Genomic DNA, 6,679 nt, shown 5'->3' with positions numbered 1-6,679 from the left:
AACGGTCCAGCGCGCAGTTACGATTCAGAGAGAAATTCTCCACCACGTGACCGACAAGAAAGAAACTAGGGAATCTACCGACATGACGACAGACGATATGATCGTAACGACAGACCTGAATTGCAGCAGAACTGGCAGGAATCAAACAGAGCAGGGCCCTCTCGACAAGGTGAATTTGTAGAAGTTAGGTCTCCAAATCCCAATAACGACGCGCGCCAACAAAGACACAATAGGCAATGACTCATACCGCTGGCAGCCTCAAAACGTACTTATGAAACTGACGACGCAGCTGCCGTAGCTAGTAATTACGTTAAAATGGAAGACATTAGGGACATATTACTCCAGGAACACGACGTAAAACATAACAAAATTGCATATCCTGTGATTCACATTACTGTAAATGACGTAAAATTTACGACAGTACTTGACTCAGGCAGTCCCATTTCAGTAATTAGTGAAACAGCTTTTAGCAAATGCAACAAATCGAACGATTGCCCCACACTTCCGTTACGCAAGATTAAATTACAAGGTGCAGTCACTGGAAAAAGTGTAGATGTACGCCAACAAACCAACTTAGAATTCTTTTGTGAGAGCCACAGCTTCTCTATGAACTTTCTTATTGTTCCATTGTTGTCGACGGAAATTATACTGGGAGTAGACTTTTTGAATGAATACAAAGCAATCTTAAACTTTCACGATACTGGAATAAGTTTAGAGAAAGAAGGTAAGTCAATAGCTTTGAAATTTGGAGATTGGCTCTCAAACCATGACGAGGAAATTAATCGGCTTTACCTTCTGTTAGACAACAGTTCGGAATTTTCTACGGAACTAGACACTAACAGTCGCTCTGCAAGTACTGACAGGGATGATATCGACGGCACATTTGAAATTAATGAGTTAATTCAGAATAAAATTCAAACAATTGAGAATTGTAATGACACTGATAGGCAGGACCTTTTTCAGATTTTACAAGCACATTCCACAGTTTTTACTCTCAAAACAGGAACAATCAAGGGATTTCAATACCAATTTCGTGTTCGTGAGCATACTAAATTTTGTGTTAGACCATACGTAATTCCAGCACATTATAGGGACCGTGTTAGAACAGAAATACAATCTATGCTTGACGACGGCATTATTGAGCCTGCAGTAAGCTCATACAACAATCCATTACATGTTGTTGAGAAGAAAAATGGATCGATCAGGTTTGTCTTAGATTCGAGACAAATCAATACTATCATTATTCCTGAAACAGACAGGCCGCAAACGTTGGAAGAACTTCTTTAAAATTTTAATGGTGTAAAAGTGTTGTCTTCCATTGATCTCAGATCCAGCTTTTATCAGATCGAACTTCATCCAGAATGTAGAAAATATACAGCTTTCCTTTGTTTCGGCGTTTGTTATCAGTTTCGGAAACTTCCTTTTGGTTTGAACATTTCCTCGGCAGCATTCATTCGCGGGCTAAATTCCATATTACCTGAGCTCTTAAAACGTCACATCACCTTATATGTGGACGATATTCTGATAGCAGAAGCCTCATGGGAACAACATAATCGCATCCTCAACAGCGTGTTACATATTTTTGCAGAATCTGGAATTACAGTTAACTTGGAAAAGTCTGAATTCGGTAGGACAAAAGTGAAGTTTTTGGGACATATTATTTCTTCTGAAGGCATCCAGCCGGATCCTGAAAAGTTAGAAGCAATCAGAGCCATTCCAGTTCCATCCACAAAAAAAAACAAGTCCGCAGTTTTCTAGGTCTCGTAAATTTTTACCGTCGTTTTCTGAATATGCAAATTCTAGTTACACCAAAACTTTGTTCTCTCACTGGAAAAAATACTATTTGGAACTGGGACGAACAAGCACAGTTGGAATTCAATTCTTTGAAAGAATCGTTACTTAACGCGGCAATACTAGCTCATCCAGATCTCTCACAAGATTTTTGCCTTAGCACGGATTCTTCTAAAGTCGGTCTTGGTGCCCATTTATTTCAAGAAGCCACAGAAAATGACATTACTGTTCAGAAAACCATTACTTTTGCTAGTCGAGTGCTAACAAAATCTGAAAAAAATTATTCCGTTACTGAATTAGAAGCTTTAGCTATCGTTTGGGCATTTAACAAATTCCGTTTCTTTCTTTATGGTAAGCACGTAAAAGTATACAGTGACCATCGTGCATTACAATTTCTTATGTCTTCAAAATTAAATCATGACAGGTTAAAACGTTGGGCATTGTTTCTGCAAGAATTCCACTTCACATTAGTCTACATTCCCGGCAAGGAGAACATTGTTGCGGACGCACTGTCACGCGCACCGGCTGGGCTTGAGAAAAGTAACACACAAAGCAACCTCGAGAGAAATTTCAGTATTCTTTACATCCAGAAAGTCGCCTTTGAAAACTTCATCACCACATCTTTAAAGGACATTGCTCATGAACAAGATAAAGATCCGATTTGGAAAGACATCAAAAGTAAATGGCATGAAAAGACACACACACAGATTCGGCATTATTATCTGGTTAGAAACAACATACTGTTCAAACGATGCACTGTTGATGACAAGCTATGGGTACTTTGCATTCCAGACGATTTTGTTAATAAGCTCATTTGGTACATTCATTTCAGCTATGCACATTTGGTCCACGAAAATGTTATCATATTCTTGGAACGACTTGTTATTTTAACAATATGGAAAAGAGAATTCGAAGAGTCTTGTCTATTTGTAAACTTTGTCAAAAGGCGAAACCATCTACTGTCACTCATCGTGCTCCATTGATTCCTATCATTCCTTCTAAATTAAAAGAATTTGCTGCTGTTGATCTCTTGGGACCGCTTGTCAGAACATCTAATGGATTTTCGTACGTTATAGTCGCTGTTGAACTTACTTCAACATTTGTTTCTTTCACTCCGTTACGTAAAGCCACTGGACGGTCTGTATCCAACGCCTTTGTTAGAAATTTCTTACGTGAAGTTGGACACGTTAGTAAAGTAATTTCAGATAACGGACCGCAGTTCAGATCTGCTGTTTGGTCACGCATGCTTCGTAACCAGAAAATCAAATCTGTTTTTATTTCATTGTACTCACCACATTGTAACCCGTCTGAACGGATTATGAAAGAAATCAATAAGCTTTGCAGACTTTATTGTCACAGAAAGCATCAGCATTGGGACAGATATTTACACTTATTTCAAAACGTGCTGAATGAAATGCCTCATGACTCCACTGCTTTACCACCTGTTCTTGTACTGAAGAATAAAGAACCACCAAACAGAATCAGAGAGCTTGTACCTTTTCCAAATACACGTAAACTTCGACACAAAGACATAATTGATTTGGCTATTAAAAATATAAATTCTGCTGCAGACAAAAGGAAAAAATTACACGAAAAAGCAAATGCAAAGAAATTATATATTGGTCAGAAAGTTCTCATTAAAGCTCATCCATTGTCACATAAGAAGAAACACTTGAGTCACAAATTCTTTCTAGTTTACAATGGACCTTACAGAATCCGACGTATACCACATGATAATTGCGTTGAAGTTGAAGCTCTGCGTACTAGGAAGAGTAAAGGTTTACACCACATTTCACATGTAAAACCGTTTATTGAAAGATAATCTGCTTTTTAACTTTGTCTTTGCCATAAAACATTTCACTTCACATTTTTAGTATGCTTTGTCACACTTAGAAACTGTTAACATGTAACAATGTTTTGAAGTTCACTATCCAGTCTAGAATCTACGGAAAATATTTAGACAGTATTTGCGAGTGCATTGTTATAGTGAACAGACATCACTGTGTTATTTCGTGTGTACATTCTTGCTTGTTAGTTGCACGATTACGTAACGACTATAAGGCTCACATACTTAGAACATTTACCAGTATTGCTAATGAGATTTTAATGCAACATTTTGGTTTACTTGAAAATACATTCTGGATTTAAAGTACTTTCTGTGAGATACCAGACGATACAGTGGTTAGTTTATGTGACAGCTACACGATTTTATCACGACGCTACTAATGAGTGACAATTTACAATGTTGCTTTTGCAGTTTATCTGTTTTATATCTGCACAGTTTTTCTGAATTTTTCTGGAAAGTAAAACATGTTTTAGTAGTAACGTTTGTGGTATAGCTACAATGAGACAGCCTTTTCTGTAGCACAACAATACGTACAGTACAGTACTTACTTCATCACGGCAATAAGCGTAATAACTAAGATATCTATACGCAAAGCATTTAAATTTCTTTTATCATGAGGTAAGTACATTGACTTCTGCAGAAGTTAGCTTTCGGACGACAATAACTACGACACTTCCACAGAGATTGTCTTACAGCAAGACGCACATTTAGCGCTACAGGACACGCATTAAACTATTTATTTTTCAACATATTTGAATTACAAAGAAAGTTTTCCGTGATACATTTCATTCCATTGCTGTAATCTGTAACACCTGAGGATATAATTACATTAATCCTCAGGGGGGTACACGCTTACTTTGTGTACCATGTGTTTGGCAAGCACAAGGAGCCCTAGCTAATGTGGTATTTGTTTATACAACTTTACACATCGGTACCATATTTCTCTAGCACATAAATTACACAGCTATCTGATCATTTAACTGAGAGAGACAAACATTTACTTTACTACATCAGTGACAGATGTTTACGTAATTACACCATTGGATAACTTCACACTTATGAAATTGTATTTTGTCTATACTTCGGAACCATTGTGATACTATGAGAGCTTTGAATGACATATTTGGTATGGGATCATGATTTTTAAAGTACGTTTGAGGTAGATGACACTTTTGACATGAGCAGAGAATTTTTTTTTAGGTTTTGAAATTATTGGAGGAAGCTACGGAGATTTTGAGAATTTGACTGTGGTGTTATGATGTTATTATTACGACGACGATGTAATTAATGCTCCTGAAGATGCTTAAGCTGATGCTATATGAGTTATTTGGTTATGCTACGTATCTGTTATGATGACATATTGAAGAAGTGTCGACGAATATACATATGTGTAATAAGGTAAGGAATAATGAGTAGTGGTTAGGGACTCTGGTTTGTGAAAAAGGATGTTGGAAACCAAGAAGCGTACTTTAAGAGTTATGAAATGTGTGTATACGCGTGAATGTATCACAAGGCCGCCAAAAATTTTTGGACACTGTTATATTTACGGGATTTTGTTTCTACATATTTGTAACGCACATGCTTGACCTGTGAAATTTTTTATATGAGACAGCCACTGTAGCGGAAACTGGTGTCGTAAATATTTCGGTAAGAAAGTTAAGTGACCACCTGGACGTAATGCGTCGTGGGGGCCCAGCTGGGCGACAGCCACCAGGAAACAAGCCATTAGTGTGTGCCTTTCAGAGGAACAGGAAAAAAAAAAAAGGTGTCATTATCCTCGCTGTTGACATTTCTTTGTAGAAAGCGTTGCAAATACGACACGCTCAAACTTGAAAACATATGATTACACTGTGGAGCTCTTAATTTATGATATTTACTAAAATGCCTAATGAAACGACGAGAAACATTTCATGGCTATTGTCCTGCTAGTTGAGAGAAATACCATGTGACATGCTTTATGCATTTATTTACTCATTTTGTTTAATATCTAGTTTCTAACTGCACTGAAGCATTGGTTAAAATAAATTTTATGGATGTACTAATATAAATATTTTATGCCTACAGATCCAGTAAATAATAACTTTATGATGTACTTAAAAAAAAAAAACGAAGTAGCACAAAAAGACATTTCCCTTCAAAGAAATTGCATACAGAATTGTCTTTTCAAGTACATGGTAATATTTTTTTACAATAAATTTTTGTAGTGCACCACTATAATTGCATAGACATTAAGAGGTGATTATAACTTTCCCTTATCTGCATTGTTGTCTTTAGTATACTATTTTTTGTGCTTGTGGGTTAGTCATGTCTAGATATAAGTTATTACATTTATTGCTGCTTGCTTTGGTTACTTGCACTTTTTTGTCATTGTTGTTTGTGTTAATTTGTTTTGTGCTGCTGCATTGCGTCGTCCCTTAGTTTAGCATCTGAGCTCAGTAGGTTTAAGTTAGCTTAAGAGGGGGTAGCCTATATAAGAAACTAACTATGATGAATTGGAAGAAAAGCATTGAGAAGCTATAAGGAAATGGTTTGGCCAAAAAAAGTAGTGTACAGTGGAGAAAAACTATTTTTGAAAGAGGATGTGAACAGAATACAGAAAGCAGGTTTAGATAGGACTTTTTGGGAATAATGATGAACTAAGGGAGATCTCTATGCAAAATACTGCAGTAAAACAAACCCTGTCCTTTCCTTTCGTATTATCCCTCTATGTGTTTATGTACCCTTGTGTATTTGTCTTTTTCCTGTCTTTTTGTGTTCAGCTAATAAGATTTATGTTGTAGAATTTTTCAAATACTATGTTATTTTCTTTGTAAATATGTTCAGACATTATTTATTGTTTTTTGTTTTAATGCTCATGTGTGAAGTTGATGCTTCAAAAGTTATTCTGATCTTTTATGTATGTACGTATGTCGTAATTTTTGTAACACTGATGTATTTGCTATTTCGATTCTTTTGTAAAGCCTGTACTACTGCAAATGTTATCTGTATTATTATGTTCTTTAATGATATTTTATGTACCTTTGTTATTGTATTCTTATGTTA

This window comes from Schistocerca gregaria, chromosome 8 (assembly GCF_023897955.1).
Source record: "Schistocerca gregaria isolate iqSchGreg1 chromosome 8, iqSchGreg1.2, whole genome shotgun sequence".
Lineage (NCBI taxonomy): Eukaryota > Metazoa > Arthropoda > Insecta > Orthoptera > Acrididae > Schistocerca > Schistocerca gregaria.
The sequence above is the reverse complement of the archived record's forward strand: the minus strand, read 5'-3'. Positions refer to the sequence as shown.